The 15,934-nt window shown below is 40.6% G+C and overlaps 1 protein-coding gene across 1 annotated transcript in view; it reads right to left on the reverse strand.

Annotated features, from left to right (window-relative positions):
* nrg3a (neuregulin 3a) overlaps positions 1-15,934 on the reverse strand; it is a 608,543-nt gene that overhangs the window by 288,783 nt on the left and 303,826 nt on the right. The gene's annotated exons all lie outside the window — the stretch shown is intronic.

Raw genomic sequence — 15,934 nt, forward strand, 5'->3', positions numbered from 1 at the left:
CCCACAATGGATGGAGGACATCATTACACAAGTTACATTACACAATTACATAAACATTCAGCTGAAACTCAGTTTCAGCTTAATGTAATTTTAAACATACTACTACTACTACTGCTACTACTGCTACTACTACTAGTACTACTACTACTACTACTACTACTAATAATAATAATAATAATAATAATAATAATAAGAGTGCTGATATCAGTCTAGAACTATTATTGGCAGATATTGGTGTCAGAATTGTATTGTAACAAAAAAAGTGGATTGGCACATTTCTAAAAATCCAGCTGCAGTGAAGAAATGTACTAGGCAACTCATTCATGGTACAAAGCATCACAAAAATGACAACTAGCAACACATAATTGCAGCACATGTGAAGGTCACAAGCTACAATCCTATACTATTACACAACTTACATTACACAAACTAAACAAGCTTTCCCAAAGGTGAGAAATCTGGCTGGATGTGTATCAACATCAACTGACACAGGATTTTTAAGCACTAAACTGAAATTCAGTTAAAGCATATAAAAATTACATTATCATCATCATGATGATCATCATCATCATGAAAAAAAGTGTTGTTTTCAGTTTAGTATCATTCAGCAGATATCTAAGTTCAGGTAAATACATTAACATGTTTCTGTGGATTTTTAGCATATTTTGTGTGGTTGCTGACTTTCCCACTCATTCCTCATCTGTATGTTGCTTCTATCTATCCCCCCTTCCCTATTTGTATTCCACCCTCAGCTTTACCAAGTGTTGCATTCTGAATTTTCTTCCCCTTTCTTGCCGACTTCTATCAAGCCCTTCACACACCTATTTTCATTCTCCCACCTCTTAAAGGAAAACATCACCTGCTTGATCTCACTAAAATACGCAGATTAATTGCATTACCTCTGCATAGCCAATATTTATTCAGCATACAGCATTTATCCATTCATTAATTCCTCTCCAAAATGTGGTTATGCGGTGATAACTAGCTTAGCATCCACTTTCTGTGAAAATATACACTGAGATACAAAGGTGAGAGTGTTTATTTCTGTTTATTTCCCAAGGTATTAAACAGCTCTTGGGTGAAAAGAAACACTTTCTCTTTTCACTCTCTTTTCTTTTCTATAAAGGACATACATATTTTCCTCTTTTTCTTTTTCTATATCTTATTCACTTCTATTCAGACTCTAAAACCACCTCCTTCTGCAGAGGACAGTAGGCCAGACGATAGCTGCAGAATACAGAGGAGAGAAGGTGAGATTCGAGGTCAATAAACAGGCACTGCCTACCAAGGCCGTTAATCGCATTCTTCATACCGTTGCAAGCCAGTGGGGAGCACGCAACTTATGGCTATTTTTTTTGTTTTTTTTTTTCTTTTTCATCCTGGAAGCAAAGTGAGGAATTTAGTCTTTGACCCTGGGTGCTAAAGCATATTCATCTCCTCTTGTGGTGACCAAGTAGCGCCGTTCCCATAGCAATAACCGGCAGCAGAGCCTTGATCAAGTGTGGAGCAGCCTTTTTGCATCGAGTATCATTATCTGCCTGTGGTATTGTGTTTTTGAAGGGATTACTCATCATATGCATTTTGAGCCATCAAGGTCAATTTATGGAGAATAGAAGAAAAACCAGACAGATAGTGGAGAAAGACAGATAGAGCTACTGACAGATACTTCAGTTGCCACCTGCATCTCTGGAGGTTAATGCTTTTCTTTACATCATAGTTCCACTTCTTATTGTAGCTTGCAAAAGAACCTGTTAGGAGCAGAGTGAATGCAGCATTTTATTTTCCCTTCTCCTTATCTAAGTCCGCAACAATTCCAGTTCACGTGGGGCTGTGATTTGTATGCAATCAGCGTGCATGACAGCAGTTGTTTTCCTTTGCCTGTGTTGGGCTCTCCAGCAGAGATGCAATGACCCACCCTCGTAAAGAGTGATGTCAATGACAAACTAATGACATCACGTCTGTTGTTTACATGGTGAAGGGGTTTCTATACTACAGTGTGTGCAGAGGTGAGCTCAAGCAACCTGTTGAATCTGAAATTGTGGGAATTATATAAATAGATGTAAAGAACCATTATGCAAGATTTCAAGGGGATCTATTGGTAGAACATGGTAGAAATGTGATTGAGTACAATGACCCGAAAATAACAACAGCTGTGTTTTCTTTACCTTAGAATGAGCTTTCTATATCTAGGTATGACATGGGTCCTCTTCTGTGGAGGCCACCATGTTGCACCGCTGTGTTTCCACAGTGGCCCAGAATGGACAAACCAAACACTGGCTCAAGATACAGTCTTTTGTGTTTTGCGTAAGTTTTGTGGCCACCGAAGCTTCTCCAATAAGCTTGGAAGAGGAAAGTGAGAAGCAGTGTTTGCAATCTACAAGCTCCCCTCTAGATGCCACTAAGTTCTACACACTGGGCCTATAAAAAATATGTGTTACCAAAGCATTTGGTCGCAAAGTGAGCCTTAAGGCCTCTCGCCACTAATCTGCCAGTAGACTGAATGTTGGAAATACATATGTTATGCTTGTATGCACTGAGCCATTTTGCACTTGTTTTTGAAAATAAGGTTACAGCTTTCTACTATGCACTAAATTTTGATTCCAGCAACACTTAAACACACTTCCAAAATACTAGGGGACTTGCAAGAGGAATGCTAAAAAAGAACCTGAGATATCCTACAACAGCATCTTTTGTTAGACACTCCAGTCACCAAGCCTAAGCCAAGATTACCTCCATGGCATCACTGTGGTTATTGTTATTTAAACTTGAAAAAGGCTCCTCCAAATCCACAAAAGACATTGTACAACTGCTTACAATCATGTCCGCTGGAGAATCCTGTGTGGGGTACAGCGGGAGTATGGTGTACCGAGGTTACTACTTACGATGAGCCATCCAGTCCTTGTTTAACTAAAGTGAGGGCTCTGTCCATATCCTTGGCTCAAAGTCAAAAGCCCTGTTTCCACCACATGAGCTTTTCCCAGGGACTGGGAACCTTTGGTGAATACAGTGTTTCCACTACAGGGACCTGGGTCTAAATTAAGTTCCGCAGACATTTTACCCCCCTGACAAGTGCCTGCTCTAGGGGGTAGTACTTTCCAAAAGGCATCTCCAGTTCTGCCATGATCCTCTGCCAGAAAACAGTAGATTATTTTCTCCAGTTGGCGAGTAACTTGCCCCACATTAAGGACTTTAAATATCTCAGAGTCTTGTTTAAGAGTGATGGAAAGGTGGAGTGTGAGATTGACTGGCAAACTGGTGCAGCGTCTGCAATAATGTGGGCGTTGTACCGGACCATTGTGGTGAAAACAGAGTTGAACTGGGAAGGAAAAGCTTTTGATTTACAGTTGATCTACATTCCAACCCTTGTCTATGGTCAAGGAAATGGATGAACGGATGTTTTCAGGGGCTATGTAGTACTTCATTTGATTAGTACATTAACTGTAACATATAAAGTCTGTGGAGTGCCCTTTTAAGTAAGAAAAACATACAGCAGAAGGACTACACTGTAGATATTTACTCCAAGTAAGCGGTTCCTACGAAGGCCAAGTGTGCAGAGAGAAACATTGCCCAGATATGGCATTTGAGGTTCTTAAGGGGCTGATTTTTTTAGATGCGTGTATTCAGCTTTCATGGTCACCGTGGCGCTAAGGAGTGGAGACTGGGTTTGAATAGCTGAAGACGGGACAAGGACAAGTGGTGACAGAATACCAACAAGTAACCACGGACAACCTACGACACACAGTTGAGAGGTTATATAACGGCTGGCCATGAAACGCTGCGTCTTGAGCTCTCAGATTTAAATTTATGAATAATACTTCTAAATCATCCATACAAATAATTTGAACCTTGCTTTTTTTTTTTCTTGTGCAATTACCACCATGATGCACAGCCAGAATGGCAGGCGAAGCATCCATGTGTGGTCAGCTGGCATCTATTTTATTTCCACCCACAGGACAAATCTGGTTATTTTCAACCGTATCCTGGTTCACACTGACTGTTTTCCAAGTCACAATATAAGGATATATTTACTCTTTTCACATTTTACTTGTTGAAATGGCTTTGATTGTATTAATGAATGTAAAAGGAAAACTTGGAGATATTTCTTGCTTTTTGTAACAATAATTGGTGTGTATAGTCATTGGCATACACCCACCACACCAGACTGGAGACATGTCAGCTTTGTGTGACTTCCAGTGCAAGAGTGATGTCAAAAATAACTAGAATTGCATGTGTTAGGGGCCTTAATGGACTGGCGGTGGTTTGGGCATCTGATCTGATACCCCCCATTATATTCTGGACATGTCAAACTGGGAGGAGACCCTGAGGCAGGCCCAGAACAAATTAGAGAGACCACGTATCCCACCTGGCCTCCGAATGCCTCGGGGTCCCCCAGGAGGAGCCGGAGGAGAAAAAAACATCAGGACTACTTTGCTCAACCTGCTGCCACCGTGACCTAGATATGAGAGTAGAACATGGATGGATGGAAAATGGACAACTTACAGGTCAACACAAAAGAAAACATGGATTGTTGAAGATGCTTTCTAGCCTGACTACGAAATAAATAACATCCTAACTTAATCTGAATGTTATGCTTATTCTTTCCCTCTACCTGAAGTGACTCCTACAGAGTATTTATTGTCTGTCTGGTTGAAGTTATTCTCAGTATGACACTGTGGCTAATTTGTCATGTAAAACTTGAGCTGACAGACTACAACAGCTTTCATAATGCACTGTTTCATTTGGAGAGGCAGAGATAGAGATGCTCTTGCTCTGCTTTGCCACTCATTGTGACGTCGTGACCCTAGTGCTGCCTGGCTGTTCTTGTGTCTCTTTGTAATTAGGGTCCATGTTTTCTAAATGCCATGTCTCTTCGTAATTAGCGTCTCTGCATTATGGATGCCGTTGTTCGTATAAGCATGTGCAAGGAAAATTTGATGCGAGCTCTGCACTTTTGTTTTTGGGACAAAATGGAGGATGCGCCTGCAGAGCAGTAGGGGCCTCTGCTTGCTCTAGTTAGGCCTGCAGCGATGCATTATTGAGCGTGCTCCTCTGCAGGGGGTACAACACGCCCCCTCAGACATAGTCTGGGAGATGGGGAGCGAGGCCTTGGCAGCCAGGGGTGAATCTCGTCTGGTGTGCTGCTGCTGCTGCTTAATAAATTAGTCTGACATCAGTGGAAACAGAGACTAAAAGGAGCAGAAATGAGTAACACACAGAAACAAATGTGGTCGGCAAGAGACCCAGAGAATTCATAACGATGTCAAGCAAGTAAAGAGATACACTTTCCTAATGCCACTGTATTTATCTGCTTATCTGCTTCTGTCTCTCCATCATACCATAATCTTCTTCTCTTTCTCAGTTATTATTGCTGACATCCTCCAGAGTGCCGCTCAGCATCCATGAGAGGAAAAGTGCAGATGCACCAAAGAATGAGGTGGGTTCCTGCTGAACAGGAGTTTGCATATATACCATGCATGCCTTGGGTAAATAAAGCTGTAAATGTTGTGCATAAAATCATATTTAAAACTGTGGCACACTGTGCTTCTGAGTCTTTTAAATGTGGTTTTGTTTACATTCGGTATTCTCACCCAAGCATATTGTGTGTATAATTTAAGGCCCAACAAACACACTGAATGCATTTCCGACCTCATAAAATATTTGCAAAGCCGGCTTGTTGAATATTGTGAAACCCTGCATTGTTATGATTTGCCAGGAGCCTTTTTGTGTTCTTATATTGGCACATTATGGCATGCACTGCTGTCTGCCACAGTGTTCTTTGATACTACCGCAGGGCGCTGAAGTAGGAGAATTTCAAGTACACAAGATTTACTGGGATTTATTGGCAGAATATGGCAGAAATTGAATATAATAGTATGCTTCCATTGGTGTATAATTCCTGAACATAAGAATCATTTTGTTTTTGTTACCTTGGAATGAGCTCTTTATATCCACAGAGGGCACAGGTCCCCTTCCACTAAGGCGCCATGTTGCACTGCAATGTTTCTGCAGTAGCACATAACGTACAAACCAAACTCTATCTACATACTGCTTTTTGTGCTGTTCATGACTTTATTTTGTTACATGTTTACATCTTAAAACATGAATCTTCATGTATCAAACAAGCAATCATGGAACTAACTAGTTGTATGCCCAAACCTATCTACTGATACAACCTGAAACCCACTCATCAAAACACTCCTTCACATTTAAATGTGTGAAATTTCAAAGATTTTCTCCCCAGATTTGCCCAAAATTTGCCCCAAAACCTCTATATATTTTTTAGACAGTAGTGATGCCTTTTATTTATCTAATATTGATGTCAGGACAGCAAGGGATGAATTGTAACTGCTTACCTTACATGCAACTTCTGCATAACAGACGTGTAACTGAATTATTACAGCTTAATTTCCTACTAGTCCCTGTCTAACTTCTGCTAAGCAGGTGACTAAACTAAGCTGACAGGATCAAAAGAAGTTAAAATTAAATGAGGTGCCTGTGTTAAGTGAATGGCATCATTACTGATCTGATCTCTTGAAAATATTTAGAAATTGTGGGGTAAAAATTAGGGTAATATGTAGGTAATTTCATAGAAAGTTATGTGTAATATTATCACTTACTTAGAGTGAAATTTGAGGTAAATGCTGGGGTAATTTTAAGGCAACTTAAAAAGAATTTCAGGTAAATTCCTCCCTCGTTGCCACCTACCTACCATGGAATTTGGAGACTGGCAAAATGAAATGTTACCTATTTTCTATACATACTAAATATTTTCATTCTGTTTGATTCCGTGTGAATATCTTCTGGAAGAACAGTGTTCATTCTTGTTATAGACCCAGAGAATTGGAGTATCTAAGACAACGAGTATCTGTATATCAGTTCTAGATAAAATATCACATTAAAGTCTCCCTGTTCCTCTGTCTCCTTCGCAAGTTCCTTCTTTCCCACAACCTTGCGTCCTCCACCTATCCTTCATCATCCCCTCCTCTTTCCAATTAATTTCCACTTGTGCGGTACCTGCTTCCTCCATTTGTTCCGTGTCTCTTCCTCAGCCTTATTTCCTCCTATCACTCCTCCAATCAATCTGCTTTCAATCACCTCGCCAGGTGAAGATATTCCAACCGCCTATCCGGGCTAAAATTATTGACACGGGCGAAGCAAGCTGCACCCGACATCCGCTGATAGCAATCTCTCCCCAAGCCCCTGTAGTGCCTCTCGCAGACACAAATGCGCACTGTGTGATCTTGCGATGCACACGCGCACACACACACACACACACACACACACACACACACACACACACACACACACACACACACACTCCTTTGCATGTCATCAATCCTAATCATTCTGACCCAAATAGAAATAAGCATGGATTAAATGCACCTGCTCAACAGATCAAACAGCAAAATAGAAAAGGTTTGGCTTCCATTGGAAACAGAAATGACTACTGCCATTTGGAAAGATGACACATTGGCCAAATGGCCCTCATTACACGTGCCGGCTTTCTGACATTACGGCCAATATGGAGTGGCTCTTTTGCCTCAGTAACGCTGATCGATATCGCTCTGTCCTAAATGCAACAATTACACCTGAGCTTTTTAAAAAGCTTAGCTGGCTATTCTACAGTGAAGAAGGGGAACAAAATCAATACGTGACGAAGGGGGCCAAGATTTCTAGTTTGCTATTAAGCCTGGTTTCATTTATTAATGCTACTGATAGATCGGCTCTGCTGTCCATAGGCCTGTGTGTTAAACAGGAGGCTGCCTGGTCAATGCAGCCTCTTTATCCAAACTGCTTCTCCCATCAGTTTGGCCACTGACCTGATTTCAAACAGACGACCATTTGGATGTTATGTCTGTGCTATAATTCAAGTGCACATCTGGACTATGCTACATGTCCCTGGAGGTTTGTAATAGAAACATGCTGCTGGGCTATCCAAACAGTCAGGATGTGGCTTGTTTTGAACAAATAGTTCCAGGAAATGAATGAACACAGGAACTAAATCAAAGCTAAACAAGCCTTAAAGGGATAGTTCAGGTTTTTTTGTTTTTCTTATCCATGGTACATTTAATAGACATATAACTGACAGTTGATGCTGGTAAGTTTGAAGAAGCAGAGAGGAGTACTGATGTGGGAAGCTAAGCAATGTACTGCTGCAGACGAGGTCAGCAGAAAAACATTCACATCCACATAATGGCAAGAATATCAGTTTAAGTGTACGCTATATTTAGAATATTTTCACTGCTTTACCTTGTCATCAGAAAGCCCTTTACTTTGGCACCACATTTTCTCAGTGCAGAGCACTGTATGACACCACAGATCAGGAATCTGGGTCAGAGTAACAGCAGTTCATGGATGAGACAACGCCACAACACAGAATGCTTTTAAAAGACACTGATTTTTTCACCCCACAAAATGTTGCTTTCTAGGGGTTCTCATATGTCAGTCAAGGGGTCTAAGATCCCCTGTACTTTGCACTGTGTTACAACCTGTAGGAAAGCAAAGTTTGATTTTAGTCTGATCTTGCAACTTTCTGACCCAAACAGTTGATCCGGAGCATAATGCAGTGAGCAGCAAAGAAAGCAATCTATTGCATAGGAATACAGCTGTACTATGGTTCAGGAAAATTTAAAGTTATGGGTTGTCTGACAGCAAAGTAAAGTGGTGAAAGTACTCTAAATGTAGTGGGGTTTTTTTGTTTTTAGGTAGACCTTTTTATGTGGCTAAAATACATCTAAATTGTATATAAGTGCATGTTTTTATTCTGATCCCATCTGCAGCAGCACAATCCTGAGCTGGGACTTCTTTCCTCTCCAAACTGGGGACATGCCGACTGGCATCTGTTGTAGATGATACACTCACTATTGACAACCTCATGCAACCCCGCTTCAAATAATGCAAACTCTGTCTTGGAAGGTAGACTTTGCAGGACTTGCCAGTTGCTGTTTGTAAATGCACCAGAGAGATAGTTGATTATTGATTATTGAGGTTGGTAAAGCGTCCCAAACACAGCAATAATAATAATAATAATAATAATAATAATAATAATAATAATAATAATAATAATAATAATAATAATAATAATAAATACTGACAAAGAGTAAAGTGATAAGTAATGATTTCGAGGTATTATTTTTATCAGTCTAAAATCCTGTAGTATGCCTTTAAAGTTAGATTCCTATGTTTGAGTGTCATGTCCTGCAGTAAAAAAGGGGCCACCAGTTTGCAGCATGACAAGAACAGTACAGTACGTTCTCCATTCCCATACCTCATCATCTCTCTCTTCTTAACTCTGGATATTTTAGCTACGGTGAGACAGACGCGTCTTCAGCATGAACGCAGACACAAACGTTAGCACATACCGAGTGAACGTGGACGAGTTAAAAGAGGAAGAAGGTGAGAAAGACATGGAGAGGCAGCAGAGACACGCTGAGCTGCAAGTCTATAACACTCCATGCTGCTGTCCAAATAAAAGCCTAATGGAACATCACCACGCTTTGGCTGGAGGGGCCTGAGCGGCTCTGACAGCATGGGAGAGCAGCACCTTGTCTGCAAACTCACGCGCACTCCTCGCCGCCTCACTCATTGAACCATACATACACACATGCACAGAACTACTGAACTCCCCGGACTGAGCTGCGTCTCTAATAAAGTAACCTACAGTTGGGACCCAAAGGTCGAAATCTTGCTCAGAACATGCATCAGAATCAGAATCGATTTTCTCCTCTGAATTGACAATGAATTGTAATTTTTCTTGCTGACATATCTGACACGTGCAACCTTTAATCCACATAATATCGGCCAGGAAAGGTTAGGACAGGGTTAATAGACTGAGATGTATGTAGCCAGAGGCCAGAAATAGCTGAGATGCAAAATGATCAGGTAGATTTTGAAAATCAGCTCTCGCACTAGTGAAGGAAGTAATGATAGAGGTGTTAAAGCCTCTGGAAATGTGGCTTTAAATAGTAAAAAAAAAGCATAAAGATCAAGGTTTAGTTTCTCATTAAGCATCCACAAAGATCTGAGTGGAAGTAAACGTTCATAACCTATAAAATTAGCTCAAAAAACAGTACATTTAGATATGGCAGATCGTGTTTTGATTGACTCCCTCGGGAGTCCCAAAACAGAAGCTGAGCAATGTACCGCTGCAGATGGGGGCAGTAGCGAAAACATATTTTAGCCACCTAAAAAAGGACTGTCTAAAAAAAATATCAGTTTAAAACGTATGCTATACTTAGAACATTTTCACTGCTTTGCATTGCCATCAGACAGCTTTTTCCAACTGGGAATTACGCCACCGTCTACGCTCTCTTCAAAGCCACCAGACTCCATGGACAAAAACAGTGATTTACCTCGCAGAACACAGGAGTTGCTGGACTACCGCTGCATCGGTCGGTTAGTTATTTCTGTTACCGTGTGACTTATACATTAGTTCAGCTCCAAATAATGGTAATTGTGGTGAATCAAGGCAGCAATAGTCCAGCAAGTCCTGTGTCCTGCAAGGTAAAGTTACTGTTTATCTTTTTCCTCTTCTTGAAGTCTGGGCGGCTGTGAAGACAGCACAGATGGTGGCTTCAGTTCCCCGTTGGAAAGGGTTGTCCAAAGGCAAAGTAGAGTGGTGAAAACATTCTAAATATAGTGTACAGTTAAACTGTTATTGATTTTTGTGAGGTGAAATGACTGTTTTTTTGTCAAATCTCTCTTCTCGTCATGAGTTCCAGCTCTTGTAATGGCCTCAGCTCCCCGTCGTTGAGTCGGCTCAGACTCTGAGGGGCAGATCAAACCAGCGGGAGCAGAGACGTGTTATTACACCACAAACTAGCAACTGACATGGATTTTTTTTGTGATTAGTTTGTGGTATTAATTGCATAATTTGTGTAATAAATGTCTGAGTGGCCTGTTTCTTACACATATAAGGAGGCAATGGGAATAGTAAATACTGGACACATCCTGGTCCAGTATCCTAGACTATTCCCGGGTTCAGACCAGTTTTGGGCATTTCCCCAACTAACTATATTCTGGACAGACGTATTCAGAACTTTCTCATATATATGCAGCAAAGATATTGTAATTGTTGCACCAGATATTGTAGCACCAGACGAGACACGTTATCATTAAAGCAGAAAGAGGCTGTAGCTTTTTTTTCATTACTGACTGGACGAATTATTCTTTTTAGTTGGAAGAAAGGCAGTGCCTCTGATTTCAGATTTCACATTTAGTTTTATTACTCTAGATCACACTTTATGGTATGGAGTACAAACATAAAACAAAGCAACACTGCAATGGTAAATGACCAAAACAGATCCATAACGTAGACTAGGTCATTTAAATAAAGGCAGGATGTTGCTCAACAAGGCATTTACATATAATAATAATATAAGTTTAAACATAGACGGATGACTACCAATACGGATAACTCAACAATAACTGTGCTTTTACATTCAAACAAAGTATGTATTCATACGCCAACAATTTATCAAGAACAAAACCTTTTATCTTTCCAGTCCTTTCCATATTCCTACTATAAGTCAAACTTGAACACCTCAAACACACCATCCGAGGCTCCTTTCAAAAGTTCCATCAGACCTTGCAACTGTTTTTTTTTTCTTGTTGTTGTTTTGAGCACAAATTCCCTTTTGCTAGCATAGTATAATCAAGACCCTTTACCCCTCCTCTTCCTTTCCCATCCTATTTTGATGTATTTATTTTATATTATTCTGCTATTTTTACCTAGATTCTCAAACTGTGGTACACGAGCTCCCTTTAGTGGTACTTGGGGGTGGAGGTCAGGGGTGGAGCCCATCCAAGCTGCCATTGGGCAAGAGGTGGGGTACACCTGAACAAGTCACCAGGGCTGACACCTGCCATTCACTCTCCTTCACACCTATGGACAATTTAGAGTTATCAATTAACCTGTTATGCTGCATGTCTTTGGACTGTGGGAGGAAGCCGGAGAACCCGGAGAGAACCCACGCGGACACGAGGAGAACATGCAAACTCTGCACAGAAGGGTCCTGCCCCAGCTGCAAACTCCCCAGCCCCAATACTATCAAAATAAACAAACTTTAAAATAAAAAAAATACATGCTTCAAAAATACTGAAATTGTGGCTCCAAACTGGAAGTATCATGAAGAGAGGTGGGGATCAGGAGGAGACCGTTTCAAGCAGCTGTGTTGAAAATTGAACGGACAATGGTGAAAAAGTTCCTGTGGCTACTTGTGAAGCACCACTGCAAGCACCAAACAGCGCAAAACAACAAGCAGATATGATTTGAGTTCCATCAAATTTGGATTCAGTTGGAGCCGGACTTATTAGAGTCCTAATAAGTCACCTCCTGCGTGAACTGTCTGCAGTTGAAGCCAAAGCTGTAGGTTCAGTTTGCGCTTTTGTATTTTGACCTCAGTGGTGGTACTTGGACAGCCTAATTCTAATGTTGCTAATACTTTCCTCAGCTGGTACATGGTGTAAAAAAAATTATTTATCTATAATTTAATATTTACATTACCTCCCTTTTGTGAGCAAAATTGGCCTAATTGTGTAATTTTAGATGTTTACCATTACGTACATGAGACCCTACATTACATGGTTAGAAACATATGATGGATTTGAGCTCCCAGAATCTGTAAAATCCCTTCTGATATTCTCCCAGATGGTAGAAAATCTTACATATGTTGTGGTAATAACATGTTGTAACTTTCATCCATTCTTCATTGACTCTTGTATAGATTCAGATGCATGTAAAAGCTCAACAAGGACGCCCACGCAGCTAATTAGTCATTGTATAATCCTCATCAACAATGTCAGTGTTGTGATAACCTTTGCGGACAGAGGGGGGGAGGGTGTATGTGTGTACTGTGTATGTTTGTGTGTGTGTGTTTAATTGCGTCCACTGGGAGATATCTGGTTTGACTCCACAACAGAATTTACCAATAATCCAGCTCCCTGAAGCACCAGGGTCTTACACTAATGGTGCACAGGCCACGAATGCCCCCCCCCCCCCCCCCACACACATCTCCACTTTCTCTTGCTTACCCTGACTTATACACACACATGCACACCCTCGCCTATTCATATTTCTTTACAGCCCGCCTTCCCCAAGCCTATATTTTTTGCGTTTATCCAGCCCGGCCTACCATATTTTGTAAGCTCTTTTCAGCGCAACCTTCTGTACAGATACTCTGTCACTGCTTTTCACATTCACACCCGAAGTGCACTTGAGCTCCATTGCAAGCTGCTTAGTTCAGAAAATGTAAAAAAGGCACACATTTATTCAAGGCAATGAAAGCAACACGGCACATCAAAATGAAAACAGCAAAGCTTCTATTCAGCACCGCGGAGACAGCGAGCTTGTAGAGGCGCCGAACATTTCAGCACCAAGGACAGCGGCACTGCAATGAGTCATTAAAATGCATTTCTTTTTACTGTAGAGTTTGTTTGGGAGAGAATGACACAGGCACTGGTCAGTTGAAATCAGATGGTGAATCTCTTTTTTGTGTGTTCATTTTCTGTAGAATAAATAAAGTGAAACGGAAAACAGTTTAAAAGGGCCACAGAAGAGGAGGTCAGTTACTGGAATAAAGAATTTCTGCTTGAATAGACACTATTTTGAAAATGCACAGTCGAATTCTTGTCTTTTGAACGTCCCTGTTTCTAGAGTCATCCTCATGAAGGCTGCATTTCCTCAATGTGGTAATAAAATGTTCTCATTCACTTTGTGATTGTAAAGGACACGTTTATTGAAAGGCAGTGAATAATCTTACAAATGTTTATTACTTGAAGTCTGTGCTATAACAGAATATGAGATCCAGGGGTTGATTTCTTAATCATACCCTGCTATTTTGTTTTTGCTTCCTAAAATACTACTTTAAATCAAAATCGACGTAAATTGGCTCTAATCCGCATTAATATCGGCATTGATTAGCATAAATTTAAAGCAAAATTATTTAAATATTATGTAAAATAGCTCTTGATAATTTATGAATGATAATTTAAACATGCTAGCTTTTTAGTGAAAATGTTTTCATTACAAAAATGTTACAAGAAAACAAATCCATTCCCCATTTTCATACCCTCATGATTTTTTTGTACATTCATTGTCCTGCATCAAGCTCAACATGTCTCATGTAAACACCGTTTTTTGTTGACTTTGGACACGTAAAACAACCTAAGACTTTTCATGTCATAAATGACATATTAATGAGTCTAAAACAGTTGAATGAGTTTCTGTTGCAGTTTGTGCGGGGTCATTTTGTATCATGCTTGTACAGACCCCCTGAGGTAAACTCGTCATTGTACTCTCAGATGCTTTATTCTAAAGTTGTCAATCAATTTGTTCATAATTACTTCATATCATTGCTTACTGTTTTAATTAGCGCTTTTAAAAACACCTGGAAGACTGCTGTTTTAATATGTGGAACTATTTACTGATTGAATTCATATTTGCCATGGGTCTTAATTTAAAGTCTCACACACTATCAGAGAGGGTAGGGATCTTTTTTTCCCCAGGAGAAAAAAATCCTGCCCTACACTGATTCTGATTGTCTAGTATTTGACGCCTGTGTTGTTTGGGTTGATTAGGTTTAGGCATAAGGGGTGAAACTGGGCAGGTTCAGGGTTAAGAATGTCAGGACATGCCCATCGAGGCAGAGCAGGGTTGATCATGCCTTCACCATCCTGGAGGAAAAAGTATTGCGGGGGTAGAGGCCATTGACATACACATGTAAGATGTCACATTGGCCTTGGATGATAGATTAACATTGCTGCCATGTTGGTCCTGGCAAGACTGAGTTGTAAATGAATTCTTTCAAATGGAAAAGCTGCATTATACCAGCATAAAAAGAGTGCTGTCTTTATATTGAAGGGTTCATCATCTGCTTGGAATAAGTTTGAAAATAAACATTTTTCTTACTGAGTGTGGATCATAAACCCTTGAACAGAACATGACTCACTGAAATTGGTTGAGAAATGTAGAAAAAAAAAATCTAGAAAAAAAAATGCAGCTCTCCTGTTTGCATGTACTTGTCCACAGGCCAGTCTTTCCAGGACCAATATAGCAGCAATATCGACATATTGCAGTAACAGGTTGGTTTTACACAAAATGCAAATTAACTGTGAATTTCCTAAAATAATAAGGTGTGTTTTTTTTCAGCTGGCTTCAATTATATGACTAAGAGGCCTAATGTTCTGAGAAGAAATAAAAAATATGTTGCTGTGATGGTTGTTTCTAACAGTAGATTGCTCTTGAGGACCCCTGTTAGCAGTCCTATGTATGTTAAATATGTTTAGGTTTAATGGGCCAGGGACTGCTAAGGATGAGTGGCAAAATGTTGCAATTGGGTGAACTAGCCCTTTAATAAACCTGCACGCGTAATAACTATCAAGTCGACATGTGGGCACACAAAGACATACCTGTGACAATCAATTAGCTGCACAGGCACATAAGCAAACACACATGTGATGTGGTGTTAAAAATAGAGGCGGCTCAATGCTAACACGTCAAAACACATCCTTCACCGAGGCTCTAAGGCTGTAAAGGTAGCTCCGACCTCTCATATCCATCCTGAAGGCCCTCGCCACTCCCTCTTCCTCCTCTTTCTATTGCTGTTTCTCTCCCTTTACCTCCCTCTCACCCTCTCTGTATGTATTTCTCCTCGCCATCCCCCTCCATCTGGGTGGGATGGAATTTCAAACAGGAGCTGTGATCTCTGTCAATGACTGCATTTTCCGAAGACAAAGCGCCTTTATGTCGAGAAAGAATTTCACAGTGCCACAGTGTACATCCCACTGCTTTGGTCCTCTCTCTCCCTAGCTGTAATTACTGCATGCTCTTTGACCACGACGGCTACTGTACCCTCTGCAGCTCCCCAGAGACTCTGTCAATCTCTTTAGTTACAGTCAACTCTTAGGAATGCAGCCATAAATCATCAGTCGCCTC

Source organism: Lutjanus erythropterus, chromosome 14, assembly GCF_056507025.1.
Source record: "Lutjanus erythropterus isolate fLutEry1 chromosome 14, fLutEry1.hap2, whole genome shotgun sequence".
Classification (NCBI taxonomy): Eukaryota; Metazoa; Chordata; class Actinopteri; order Lutjaniformes; family Lutjanidae; genus Lutjanus; species Lutjanus erythropterus.